We start from the raw sequence: 15,098 nt of genomic DNA, 5'->3' as shown, positions 1-15,098 counted from the left end.
TCCAAGTGCTCTATCCCTTGTCATCCAGTCCCAGTTTACAGCAGTCAGAGGGTTAGGGACACCCAGAGCACAGGATTGCATCCCTGATCATCTTGGCTAACACTCATTGATGGACCTATCCTCCAGGAACTCATCTAATTCTTTTTTGAACCCAGTTATACTTTTGGCCTTTACAGCATGCCCTGGCAACAAGTTACACAAGTTGTGTGTTATGGGAAGAAGTACTTTTTTATATTACTTATAAATCTGCTGCCTATTTATTTCATTGGTTGACCGTGAAACTGAAGCTAAAGACTCCCTAAAAGTTATTTAATTTTAAAAGACTGTTTTGAGGGTTTTTATATAAAAGAACAGGAGTGTTTGGACTTTTTGAAAATAGAATTTCATTTCCTGTCAAACCATAATAAACTTGAACAAATATTGCAGAGAATGTACAGCATAAAAGGTCTTTCAAAGCTAGTTTTAATTCTGATGCTTTCCTGCGACAAGAACAAAGGCAATTAAATGTTGCGTGTTCATTAATAAACTACATATTCATAAGATGAAGAGGCTCCTAAGGACTATCCACTAAGGCATAGAGCTAATGAAAGAGCAACCCATTTGAATCTGAACAAATCTGAAAGAGCAGTTTTCCTATAATTTCATGAAAATAGGAAGGAGAAGATAAAGACTCTGAATTGAGCATCCTATTGCCCCCCAACCCCACACCTACTCTGATTAGAAAGCAATCATTCCACAACATCTCCTCTCAATCTTTAAGGAAAGCTGCCACAGATAAGAAAAATAGAGAAAGGTTCATTTCTTCTTGAATGAAGAAAAGCCACCCCAAAAAGTTCAACATGAATTGGTGAGAGGACATTAACTAATACAATGCCAAGGTAAACTCTTGTAATCATTTTATTCGGATATGAAGATGATGTAACAAATTACTAACCATTTTTTCAGTTAATCTCCAGAAGGCTAAACCACATATTCCTGGAAAGAAGACGGGCTAAACACTGGCAAATGGAGACACAGTGGAACTTAAATAGACTCTTAATATTCAAATTTAAGATAGCTCTTTAAATGGCATCTTTTCAATAACTAGTTTAAATATTTTCCTTGATTTCATAAGAGTTAGTTAAGATTACTTACTTTGCCCAATTATAAACTGTTTAGGTTATTATTAACTAAACAGGCTTCACTTGCCCTTAAATTATTTTGCCCATACATAGTTTTAAGTACCAAATAAAATACTAATACTGAATTCACAATAATTTTAAGAAATATGCTTTAATCACAATTTACCAAGAGAAAAGTGACCCATGAAAGGCAGATTCACTGTCAAAGGTGTAATCTCTGTTAAAAGCTTTCCACAGAGAGACATACAAAAGAAATTGTAGGAAGTAAGAAGTTTATCATTTGTGTCGTTTTGTTCACGGTTTTCTTTTCGTTTCTTTAATAAGATAGTCCTTGTTAACTGATTACTCTGCTTCACCTTGATCATGGTGTCCCCTAAGGTAGGTAAAAGAACCCCAGGGATTAAATAGTAGGAACCACACCCCTGAGTTAGCAGTAAGAGAAACACCTCCCTAGGTAACCTATTCCAGTGCTTCACCACCCTCCTAGAGAAAAAGTTTTTCTAATATCCAACTTAGACCTTCCCCACTGCAACTTGAGACCATTGCTCCTGGTTCTGTCATCTACTACCACTGAACAACCTAGCTCCATCCTCCCCGGAACCCCCTTTCAGGTAGTTAAAGGTTGCTATCAAATGCTCCCTCGTTCTTCTCTTTTGCAGACTAAACAAGCCTAGTTCCCTCAGCCTCTCCTCATAAGTCATGTGCTCCAGCCCCCTGATCATTTGTGTTGCCCTTCGTTGGATTCTTTCCAATTTGTCCACATCCTTTCTGTAGTAGGGGGCCCAAAACAGGACACAATACTCCAAATGTGGTCTCTCCAGTGTTAAATACAGAGGAATAATCACTTCCCTCGATCAACTGGCAATGCTCCTACTAATGCAGCCCAATATGCCATTAGCCTTCTTGGTAATAAGGACACACTGTTAAATTATATCCAGCTTCTTGTCCACTATAACCGCCAGGTCCTTTTCTGCAGAACTGCTGCCTAGCCAGTCGGTCCCCAGTCTGTAGCAGTGCATGGGATTCTTCCGTCCTAGAGTGCAGGACTCTGCACTTGTCCTTGTTGAACCCCATCAGATTTCTTTTGGCTCAATCCTCCAGTTTGTCTAGGTCACTCTGTATCCTATCCCTACCCTCCAGGGTATTTAACCCCCCCCCCCCCACACACACACACACTAAAATGTTCTAAAAATGTGATGAAAATTAAATTTATTACAGCTGAAAAGTGATTGTTAAATTCAATAATTGATAAATATTTGGGAGTGAATCTTGAAACATACAACAGCTTGGAGTTTTTCACCATATTGACTATATAGTCAGACAAATTCAGCATCTGAAAAGATACAAGCTTTTTAAATGCAACAGTTTGGGGCTCTAGTCTTGCTCAAAAGTATTTTCTGCACAGTTTGCTACAGTTGTCCTTGCTGATTTTGCTAGACCTAGGTTCAGAGGAAGCTAATCCTGACTGCTGTGGTGCTAGAATGAGGACAAAATGTTAAAAAGGAAAAGAGAAGGCTTTAGCAGACACTGTATGATTCAACTATATCTGTATAGAGCAAATAAGGAGGTAGTCCAGCCAGCCTAGACACTGTCTGAAGATCATTTATAGACCTTTTTCAAGATTAAGAGTCAATGATTTCAAGGTCCAAAACCTAATCATTATATCTTTTTTCCCCCAACAGGACCAAAGGGCATCTGCCTTGATGAAGACTGCATCAAGCAGAACTACCCTCTTTTATGCCTAGAAATCATAAAAATATAGGAATCGCCATATTTTAATCAGACCAACTGTCCATGTAATTTAGTACTTTGTCTCTGATTGTGGCCAGTACCAGAGACTTCAGAAGCAGGTGCAAGAAACTCTAATGGAATAACCTGCTTAAAAGGGAAATTTCTTCCTAATTCCAGGCAATTAGTGGTTGACTTGGTTTATGCCCTGAAGCAGAAGGGCTTATTATCCCTCTATATTTATCATTTTACTTAACGAAACTGTGGCAGTTTATAACCCATTAAAATGTCTAACTAGTTTTGAAGCCAGGTTTCTAACGTATAGGTTTTTGTGACACTGACTTCTACACAACCTGTATAGTAACGTTTTCTTTTACCAGATTTAAATTTGTTGCCATTCAGTTTCATCAACTGCTCTTGTATTACAAAAAAGGGCATATAGGAATGCCCAATTTACCATTCATTTTATATACTGCTGTCATGTCTCTTTCCTTCCCCTCCCCACACTCCACCTGCCTTTTAAAACAATCCTAACTTTCATTCCTCCATCATATGGACATCATTTCATGCCTCCAAGTCATTTTCACTGCTCATATCTGGGTCATTCAATTTATGAGACAAAATATTTTCCTGCAGATTGCATGACTAGAATTGAATAAGGTTCAAAGTAAGGGCATTCCATCCAATTTTCTAATGGTTCTATAATATTTTCAGTAGTTTCTACATTGTTCTTTATAAATCTTAACTTTTGTTTGTTTTCTGGACCACCACTAAGCACTGAGTAGAAGACACATGTCCTGTTCACAGTGATGCCCCAGAGGCTAGGTTGTATGCTCTTCATCCTAAGAGAGGAAGCCTGGAGGGGTAAGAGAGGAAGTGGCACCAGAAGTGGCTTTACACCAAAGGGGGGGATGTGTGTGTGAGTGAGTGAGAGAGAGACATCAAACTGCACTACTGTAAGGTAAAGCAACCACAGATCCAAAATTTCTAAATAATTGTCACCTGCACATTTTGCCACCCTGTTTTTCATGGTCTTTTCCAGATCACAAACAGTAGCTCTGGTACAAAGCCCTTGGACACCCCACCATTAATCTTTTGAAAGGTGGAAAGCTGACCATTTACTCCAAATGTTTCCTGTCTCTTAGCTGGTTTCTGCTCCATGATAATACTTTTACTTCTTACACAGTGACTTTTTAGCCTCTTAATAGCCTCTTCAAAGGTCTCTTTGAAGTTCAAAAATAAAATTTTATCTATCAAATCCAATATTTTGTTGAAACAGTTCTAGTAGATTGAAAGCAAAATTAAGTGTACTCATTATCTTCATATAGGATTCTCACTCCTGGATCTCTTAATTCCAATGACAGTCATGTAGGAAATTACACTACCTCTTAAGATTTTTATCTGCTGAGGGATTTAAAGGCATTCTCTAGGGCTATGTTTTACAGAGCATGCTCTACCACAAGTAGCTTAGGAACTTTCCAGACATTTATTTTCTAACCATAGTTGACTCACAACAGGAGCGGATATTGTTCTAACTGATGCATCTCCAGTTCTTATGGCCTGTTACCTCTGTTCAGAGGCCAGTCGTGAGAATCTGGAATTGAGACTCAAACTGATGTTATCTCTAAAGTTTCCTTTATGGAAGCCTTGCTTGTTAGTCTCGCTCTCATGATCATTTAGGTATTTCATAAATAACTATTTAACCAGTTTACCTGGCACTGAACTGAAGCACAGTAGTTTAATACCCAGGATCACTCCAATAGCTCTGTAAGAGTATGTGGGCTAATGCCCAGTTTCTTGGTAAAATAGATTATTTTATAGTCACTTCATTCTTATTTCTTCAGATTAGTTGAAGACTTCTTGCTTTAATGTATCAGTTTGTTCCAGCACCATGATTAGATACCTGGTAATATTATTACTTGAAAGGTTATGTATCCTACCAACATTATCGGGGTGAAGACTGATGAAAAATTGTTGCTTTTTTTGTTCTGCTTATCCGCATTAATTGCTCTCTTTACCCACTAGTTGTCCAGTAGAACCAGCAGTTCCCTGACAGGCTACTTGCTTCTAACATACTTAAATTATTTGTATTTTTTGGTGTATTTGACTATTTGCTTATGATTTAGCTGCTTATGTTTTTGCTTCACAGTGGGTAGACCATACAGGATTTAACAGAGAAGGGAATTTGACTGTACATCTCAAAGGGGATCTGATTTGTGAAACTCAGACACAACATTAGGACACAGGAGAACAAGCAGCCATAATCTCCTCCCTAATGGACATACTGAGCATAGATATGGACTGGTCGGGGTATGACTGCCAGGTATGAGAAAGTATATGGAAAAGTACTTAAAATTTTAAGTGCTATTTCCTTTCCATAAATGTGGATAGTCTCAAAACAGTTGTATCCTTGAAGTATTTCTGAAGTAGGAACAATGTTTGTGTTGCTCAAATACTCTGTTTTACAATGACAAGTTGGTACTGCGAACCTTCATTCACGATGTTTTTGATAGATTGCAAGACATAGCTTTACTATATCTGCCTGAAGCCCGAAAGAGTGAGAGCAGCATAACCTAGATGCCAAAAGAATATTATAAATTTACTTAGCAAGGATGTAACCAGTCAGAAAATTAAGTTTCCTGTTCATTCATTATTGCTTAATAGCACAAGGAGAGAAGGCTTCTAAACTCTGAGCAACCAAGTAAATCAAATTTTCCAGAGGCCTATAAAGTGAAAGGCAAGAGTCTCTGAAAAATGTTAGAGGTCACTTTGCTAAATGGGCAGAAAAAATGTCTTCTGAAGAGAAGCTGAAGTGAAGTAGCTAGTTCATCCATTTTTAAGCCACTACAAGTGAGGCTTGGAAATTTCATTTGGTGTACTTTTTGAGCAAAGAGTGTTGTGTGTACTGGTTTGATTATTATTAAATTTCTTTTCAACATGAGATTTATATAATGCACAATATTTTCACCCTGAGACCTGCACTTTTGTATGTACTCACTGTAATACTGGCAGAAGGAAGAACTGGAGAAGAAACGAGCTAGTCAAAAATATTCTCTCTCCTGAAAATTTGTGCATCACTATAATCCTTTTATATGGTTGAGAAACACACTGCTGCAAGGAACCTTGTTTTGCATTTTCAGTTTTTCCTGTAATCAGCAGATGACTCAGTTTTTGCAGTGTATGTCTCAGAGAAATGACCTTGATAATGACTTGTGGCCTATGTCATCTTGCAGACAGAAACTCAAAGTATATTCTTAAAGAAAAAAACCCACTACAGAATCAAAATAACTTGCCTGGATTAGCTTTAAAGCACTTCATCTTTTACCACACACAGTGAAACCTATCTGAAGTAACTATGCAAGGGGCAAGTGAACATTTATTTTTTATTAAAGGCTGATTCTTTAAAAGGACAACAAAATTGTACTGAAATTTTGGTAATTATATCAGTGATCTCTTAAAAAGTGACCTGCAGAGGAAACAAACTTTCGCTTATATTTTTTGCTGCTTTATGATAAAATGCCAGAAAAGTGTTCTATTTTGCATTTGTTTTTTAAATTCTGTTTATTTTTTTTCTCCATTAGAAATTCAGGTTCTGTCTAGACTGGAAGACTCTACAATAACTGGAGAATAAGTGACATGGTAACATCACTGAGAATGAAAGTTGAATTAAGACCCACTGGAATGGGTTATCTAGGGAGGTGATGGAATCTCCATCCTTAAGAGGTTTTTAAGGTGTGGCTTGACAAAGCCCTGGCTGGGATGATTTAGCTGGGATTGGTCCTGCTTTGAACAGGGGGTTGGAGTAGATGACCTCCTGAGATCCCTTCTAACCCTAATCTTCTACGATTTTATGATTCTAAGAAATTTATTTTTAGTCATTGTTTAAAACAAAGTTGGATTTTTTGTTACTACCTGTTTAAACTCAATGAGTAACATTTTGTATAAAAGAAGCCTTTATTAAATATTCCATATATTTGCCTTTCAATTAAGGTGTTAAAAGATCACAAATGTCTTTTTGACCTTCTGGAAATCTTCCAAAAAACCCAGACCAGACCATAACATTCCAATATGTCTAAGGTTAAAAAAAAAAACTTTTAAAAGCATTCTAGAACTTCTTTGGAAATCATAAAGAAGCCAAAAAGAAGCCCCATTTAAAAAAAAAATCGTTTGCGGGTCATCTTTAAGAAGGGAAGGTATTGCCTGTTGGAGGTGCCCCTTAGTGGAGGTTCACTTTATTTAGCATATTTTGAATACAGAACATGCCACAAATTAGATACAGACATGTGAGAGCGTCATTGATTAAACAGTTTCCCTGATGTTACCATATTTCTCCCCTAACTTACAAAGAAAACATGAAGAGTTCTTCTGATATACATATTTTTAAAATGGAATGCATAAGAAAGATGGGAAGTGCTAAAATGGGAAGTGTTGGATTTTTTCATGTCATTGCTTGCAAAAGAAAAACCACTTCTAGAGTATTTGGATATAAGTGGCTATGCCTTTTGCTAAATCTTTGTGTAAAAGAAGCATAATTAAATGATTGGGAGGTTGCAGGGGTTTACTTGAGTCTCCCTTGGAAGAAATTAGAGCCTCCCTTGAAAGTTGGCCTCGTTGTTTGCCTAGCGGGAATATACATGCAGACTGTGTTAAATAGTTACTTAAGAGGTTTTCACTTGAAAAACTGTTTCCAAAGTATATAGTTCTTCAAGTTTTAAATTAATTGCATATAGTTGCCTGATAGCTAATGAGATCCCATTAGAGTACTTTTACAATTGTAAAATAAGTAGATGAGTAGTTTTAGTGTATTAGGACTATACTGAATAATTCTGTACTTACAAAAGTTATGTATAATCAACCATTCAAATATGTATAGTAGCAGTCTTGTACTGCAGCCATCTCTGTTGCTGTTGTGAACATTTCATGGATAATTTGGAGGGAAATATTAGATTGTTTCTAAAAGATAATACAGTAAATCTTCAGGGTTAAGTAAGGAGAAATTTGATTGGGAAAAGTATTAGTATCTAGTTGTCCATGTGATCAAAAAAATAAAACTTGGTCGAGCATTTTCAGAAATAAAGATATCTGCAGAAGGATGATTTGATGACACCAATACTTGCTTTTTCTCCAACTGAAATCCATTTCTCTAGGGATATTAAATATGGCAGAAAGCATGTGATTTTTAAAATCCCGTGTTCATAAAAATGAGGATTTGGATGATATAAAGCTGACTTTCACAAGTAAATTTTTGTTAAAATATTTGGGCAAGTGCTGTGCTAGAATATTTTGTTCTTTTTCTAGCCTCAGTGGTTGACCAGATTTTAATCTTGCTAAGAGAAAGCTTAGTTTAAGTAAGAATGGTTCTTCTGTTATTCTGTTCAGAAACTGTACTTTCTGGGGAAAATGTAAGATAATCAGTTTGACTTTTTCCTGTTTGTGTCGCTGTATCAATGCTTTGGACTTCCTCTGCATCGTGGGTAGTTCTTGAGTTGGCCATAGAGCACAACTTTTGACAGACTATTTGATTAATGCACTCCACATGTCTCAGCCAGCAAAGCCTGCATGCATCCAGCATAATCTGCATAGACTGTAGGTCATTCGCTCAAGGATCTTCTTGTTAGTGATCCCAAGTGACTCCAAGGATTTTTCTGAGACAGCGAAGGTGGAAGCTGTTCAATCTCCGATCCTGCTTGGAGTATGTGACCCAGCTTTCACAGTTATAAAGGAGGATACTGAGGACACAAGCCTGATAAAACAGACACCTTTGTATTCAGGGTTAGCAGCTTGTTATTCCAGACACGTGAGGTAAGTTTGCCAAAGGTGACAGAGGCTTTGCCGATACTCGCATCAAGTTCTGTATCAAGGCTAAGTGAGCTGGTTAAAGTTAAGCCAAGATAGAAGAAGTGATCCATATTGTCCAGGGCTTCCTTACTGATGCAGACACAGGATTCAGCATTGGATAAGTCTTGGACCATAAGCAAGTGTGGTTTGGAACAAAAAAAGAGTTCATCCCACTGAGATGCCAGCATGGAAATTATTCTTTGAAAGATTTAATTTATTTACTTTCCTCTGCAGCAATGCTTAAACTTGAGCCCATCTTGGAGTAAGCTCTGTTAATTGAGTCCTTCCTGAATGAGTATTGTTCCCTTGCCTAAGATACCACCAATTCATAAAGGTCAATCAATTATTAAACAACATTAGATCATAAAAATATTGCATTTACTGAGCTTCTTGGCTTTGTTTCCTGTGGCTGTGAAGCCCTATTTATCCATTGCTTGTGGTGAAACAAGACTCCCTGGTAGGCCTGCTTGCCTCAGTTGCTCCATGTGACATTGTCTATACCAGAAATTTTACTCTGCCATTCCCCATAGTTATCTATTTACTCCTAAAACTTGTGCTCCTTCCCACCACCACACACTATGCTTTTTCATTTGCATAGAGGAAGTTCAGAGTTACAGTGATCAAATGCAAAAATCTTTATGAAAGATTTCTAACTATGGTCAGTGAAGACTTAAAATATGCTTTTCAGATATTAACTTTTCTCTTTCCGCTAAATAAGAACGTAAGAACATCCATACTGGGTCAGACCAATGGTCCATCTAGCCCAGTATCCTGTCTTCTCATCATGGTCAGTGCCAGATGCTTCAGAAGGAATGAACAGAACAGGGCAATTTCAAGTGATCCATCCCATCATCCAGTCCCAACTTCAGGCAGCTGGAGGTTTAGGGACACCTATCATATTAATTTTATTTTTAAGATTAAATTAATCTGCAAGTCATCAGAAGGCTATGAAATAAAATACTATAAGTCCTGATTATGTCTGAAGAAGTAAATCAGAATAATAGTTTTTCATTTATCTTTCACAGAGTTAAAGTCAGTCTACACTGAAATCACAACTGGAAAATATCACTTCCAAGAATTTTAGCTAACGAAATCGACAGGCAGTAGCACTGAACCCCGTCCTAATTCAATGGGGGTACAAAAAATGTGAGAGAGGTAACATTTCAGGTGATATAGCCCATTTTCAATATGTGCAAGCTCAAATACATGTCCTTTCAGATGTAATGTGGTTATGAAAGTGCCCCATCTCTGAGGCCGGAGAAAATACAGAGGTGAGTAGCTACAGAAAGATGCAATGTTGCATCCAGTTCGACAAAAACCTTGAAAGTTAAACTATTCTGATGCCTCTACTAAATACTCTTGGTGTCCTACAGGGGAAGATATAGGATAGTTTCTACATGCTGTTAATCTTACAGCTCTGGACTCAAGCACTTCATTCTGTGCTGTGAGCAACCATCTGCCATTAAGTATGACCAGGCTGAATCAAAGAAAGTATCACTGATTCAGTAGGTGGAACTCTTTCCTTCTCATTAAATACTTACTCTACTTCATTTAACTGTTCTTTTTATAATCCAAAAGAGAAATTTCTCTCACCTCCTGACCATTTAGCTTCCATAACAGCCTCTTGGGGAGCCCTGCCTTTGTTATTACTTAGAAAGAATGGTCCTGTGGAGAAGACAGAAGCAAAGAAGTTGTTAGTCTTCTTTGCAATGTTCTTATCCTCAGTTGCTCCCTTTTTACATTTTATTACGTCTGGTTATTTGCACTTCCAACTTCCATTTATCCCACCTAATTTCAATTTTAATATCCACTTGCCATAATTTCTGTTACTTTCTATTGGAATATCATGGGCTGGCTTTCCAATTTTTGAAAGTCTCCTCTGATTCAGTTAAAATGATTGATTCTTGGAACTGAGATTAAGTTGTCAAACTTTCTCAACCATTTAATCTGTTTGCATGCATTTACTTGAAATCACCCTTTATAATTTTTATATACAATTGTTACCTCTGATATTTTTAAGTATTGTGCACACATTCGTTTTGCTTATCTGAAGGCTGGTAGTATTGCAATATAGTAGAGCCTTGATTTTACAAACAATAATCTTACAATCAGTTATACGATTTTTCCTGAGGAGGAGAAAAATAAAAATCACATAACAAAAATGATGCCTATGAAGAACAAGTCAAAATCCCCTCATTCTGATGCACTGAATATATTAGAAATTTCTTTGTAGTGGTTTGAAGGACAAGAAGAAAGTGATGTAGTGTACTACACTGCAAATTATACACCACACCTCATGTAATTGAGATGTTCACTTTTATTAACTCAATCTCCAATTATAAAATAGGAATTCTACTATAGTATACTTATTACTTGGGATTTGCATTTATATAAATTCTCATGAAAATCTTTGCTCCTATTCACATTATAGAGACCACTCAGCTAGATCTTATTCCTTCCTGTTCATCAACAGAATGTGTTATTAGCTTCTAATCAGCTACAGTTGAAACAGGGTTGCACAGTTATTACTGAGAGCAGGGTTTGACCTACAGAACTATTATTGGGGTTATGCAAGAAGAAAGGAAATAGTTTGACTTAAATCTCTGATTGAGCTATAGGGCTGGTATTTGGGGAGGAGGGGAAGTGTTTACTTGCAAAAGCAATATATTTTTTAAAAAATAAGACACAAAGATGGAATGCTATCAAGTCATTTTTACAGTTATTTTTCAGTGTAGAACCACACCAACCTTGTGAACATTAAATTCATTCCAAAAAGAAAAGTGAAACAAGCATTCCAGAAATGTAAGATAAGCAGCAAACAAGGTTCTGCTCCCTAAAGACAACAACATTAAAAAGCGATTCACTAGATATTATTTTGACAATTAGTGTTTTGAAAATCATAATTAATTCTAACACAAAGGGAAACAAAGGATCTAACATACCAAAGAAGAAAACAAAGCTTTACTAAACACATTCATGAATTCTTACAAGGACACAGATAGGAAGGTAACTGTTAATATAATTAAAATACCTTGGAATCTATACACTACTTGACAATTAAAGCTAACACTTCCATTTTTTTGTCGTTTCACAAATTAAAAATACACAAGCCTCCTCCAGTTTTCTTTACAAACTGTGCATTTGTAGGTTACAGCAAATGCACATTAGATGAGTGCACTGTGACCTGCATGCATTTCCAATAAACTGCTGGGTGGAATTCAGGGTGCTGCTTTTAAACCATAAAGACCTAACTTGTTTGAGACCTGGTTACCTGAGAATTCATCTCTTTCCAAAACATACAGTGATAGTTGAGATCACCAAGGGACACTTGAGCTCAAGCTCCCTTAATATAAGTAAGAGATGTTAGCAGAGCGTTCTCTATGTGTGTGGTAGGGATGGGGGCGAGGGGCTCCTGTTTTGGAACTCATTCCACCTTCCACCTCTTGTGGTCTATCGGAGTCCAGAATGTTTGTATTCAAAGCATGCTGCAAAACCCATCTTTTGTCTCTCCTCTCTAAGGCTGTTAAGGAAGGTATAGGCTGGAATAGGTATATCTATGGACAGTTCTTTCCCTACTTTGTGATTTTAAAGTGTGGGATTAGCTCTTTGAGCACAGGATTGGCACCTATTATATATTAGATATCTTAAGCCATCCAATAGCATTGTTATAATAAATGTGCTCTTAATCATCAAATTTAAATGCAATATGCTATTAAAATGAAAATAGGTACTTTAAGGCAAGTTCACTGAGAATTAAAAACAGTTCCTATTCCTCTTCACGTTACAGATAGAGCAATAGTACACCAATTATCTTTGAATTGTTGTCAGTCATGTCATCAAAAGCAGAGTGTACAAATCAACATATAAAGAGTTTATATCTAAGTGTACTTTGGCATTCATTTGCTGAAATGATTTAGAGGTATGTATCAAAAATTTACAAAAAGCTGAAACTACATTAACGTTCTTTCAAAAATACTTTTCCACAGGTAGCAGTCATCTTCCTCACATCAGCTGCTTCTTCCAATTACCCCATACATGGATTCTATACGACAGAGAGAATTAAAGAATGCCATTACAAACATATGTTTTGACTTTCTGAATTTCTGTCATTAGTGTCCTAGAAAAGAACCCAACACTACACCATTTAAAGTACACATCCACATAAAATCACAGACACAGAATGTAGGGCTGGAAGGGACCTTGAGTGGTCACCTAATCCAGCCAGGCAGGACCAAGTATACTTAGACCATCCCTGACAGTTGTCTGTCTAACCTGTTCTTAAAAACTCCAATAATGGGGATTCCACAACATAACCCATTTGAGAACTTAATAGTAGAACCTCAGAGTTACGAACACCTCGGGAATGGAGGTTGTTTGTAACACAAATGTCTAACTCTGAACAAAACGTTATGGTTGTTCTTTTAAAAGTTTACAACTGAACATTAACTTAATACAGACACTACTATGCAGAAGAAAAATGCTGCTTTCCCCCCCTTTTTTTTAGTAGTTTACATTTAACACAGTACTGTACTGTATTTGCTTCCTCCCCACCCCCCGCAGCTGCCTGACTGTGTACTTCTGTTCCAAATGAGGTGTGTGGTTGACTTTTCAGTTCGTAACTCTGGTGTTCGTAACTCTGAGATTCTACTGTGTCCTTATACTTAAGAAAAACTTCCTAATATCTAACCTAAACCTCTCTTGCTGCAGATTAAGCCCATTACTGCTTGTCCCAACTTCAGTGGACATGAAGAACAATCAATTACCATAGTCTTTCAACAACCCTTAATATATTTGTAGACTTATCAGATCTCCTGTCCCCCATGTCGTCTTTTCTCAAGAATAAACATTCCCAGTTTTTCAACCTTTCCTCACAGCGCACGATTTCTAAATCTTATCCTTTTTGTTCTCTTCTGGACCCCCTCCAATTTGTCCATATCTTTCTTAAAGTGTAGCACCCCAAACTGGACACTACTCCAGCTGAGGCCTTACCAGTGCAAAGGAGAGTGGGACAATTATCTCGTGTCTTACATAACACTCCTGTTAATATACCTCAGAATATTAGCTTTTTTCACAACCACATCACATTGTTGGCTCATATTAAATTTGTGATTCATTATAATTCCCAGATACTTTACTGCTTTACTATTGCTTATCCAGTTATTCCCCATTTTGTATTTGGTCAGTGGATTTTTTCCTTCCTAACTGTAGTATGCCGCACTTGTCTTTTCTGAATTTTACATTATTGATTTCAGACCAACTCTCCAATTTATCAAGGGTGTTTTGAAATCTAATCCTGTCCTCCAAAGTGCTAGCGACCCTTCCCAGCTTGTCATTCCCCACAAATTTTATATTTTTCATATTTTCCACTCTATTATCCAAATCATTAATGAAAACATTGACTAGCACCTAACCCAGGACTGACTCCTGTGAAACCCCACTAGATATATGTACACAACAGGAGAATCACAACTTTAGCTCATAGTACAGAGACAGCCCACAAAGTTTTTCAATCAATTGTTCACCACTTATAGAAATTTCAACTATACCACATTTCCCTGGTTTCTTATGAGAATGTCATGGGTTACTTAAGCCTTACTAAAAGATATATCACATCTACTGCTTCCACTCTATCCACTAGGCCAATAATCATGTCAGAAAAGATAATTAGGTTAGTTTGGCATGATTTGTTCTTGATAAATCCATGATGGCTATTACTTATTATCCTATTATCCTCTAGGTTCTTACAAATGGATGATTTAATAAATTTGTTCCAGTTTTTTTCCAGGTATCAAAGTCAGACTGACTGATCTATAATTTCATGAGTCTTCTTTGCTCCCCTTTTAAAGATACATATTATGTTTGCCCTTCTCCAGTCCTCTGGGATCTCATTCACCCTTTGTGAGTCCTTGAAGATAAATCACTAATAATTCTGAGACTGCTTCAGCTAATTCTTTAAGTACCCCAGGGTGCTGACTTGAATACACCTATCTTATCTAAAAATTCTTTAACCTGTTCTTTCCCTATTCTGGATTGTGTTCCTTTCCTCTTGTTAATATTAATTGTGTTAATCTGGTCACAATAAACCTTTTTAGTGAAGACTGAGGCAAAAACCAGACACACCTCAGCCTTCTTGATGTCATCCATCATCATTAACTCTTCTTCCCCATTAAGTAGTAACCCTACACTTTCCTTTGTTTTTCTCTTGCTCCTAATACATTTATTTATTGCCTTTTATGTCCCTTGCTAGGTGTAACTCACTTAGTGCTTTAGCCTTTCTGATTCTGTCCCTATATGCTTGTGCTATCCTTTTGCACTCAACCTTAGCAATTTATTCATGTTTGCACTTTTTTTTTTTTTTAAAAAAAAGGATTCCATTTCAATTTTCAGGTCATTAAAGAGCTCCTGCTGGAG

General features: G+C 36.9%; 1 protein-coding gene across 6 annotated transcripts in view; it reads right to left on the bottom strand.

The window, feature by feature from the left end:
• CDK8 (cyclin dependent kinase 8) overlaps window positions 1–15,098 on the bottom strand; it is a 171,630-nt gene that overhangs the window by 66,409 nt on the left and 90,123 nt on the right. The window contains exons 2-3 of one of the 6 annotated variants that reach the window (XM_067562901.1): window positions 10,692–12,729; window positions 10,281–10,352 (exon numbers count right to left, since the gene is read on the bottom strand). The exons of the other annotated variants lie outside the window; for them this stretch is intronic. The gene's annotated coding sequence lies outside the window, so the exon portion shown is untranslated. The remainder of the gene's footprint in view (window positions 1–10,280; window positions 10,353–10,691; window positions 12,730–15,098) is intronic. 6 annotated transcript variants of the gene reach the window in all.

Source organism: Emydura macquarii, unplaced genomic scaffold (genome assembly GCF_026122565.2).
Source record: "Emydura macquarii macquarii isolate MOO-44397 ecotype Brisbane River unplaced genomic scaffold, CSIRO-AGI_Emac_v2 contig_2473, whole genome shotgun sequence".
Taxonomy (NCBI): Eukaryota; Metazoa; Chordata; order Testudines; family Chelidae; genus Emydura; species Emydura macquarii.
This window is presented reverse-complemented; position numbering and strand designations above follow the sequence as displayed.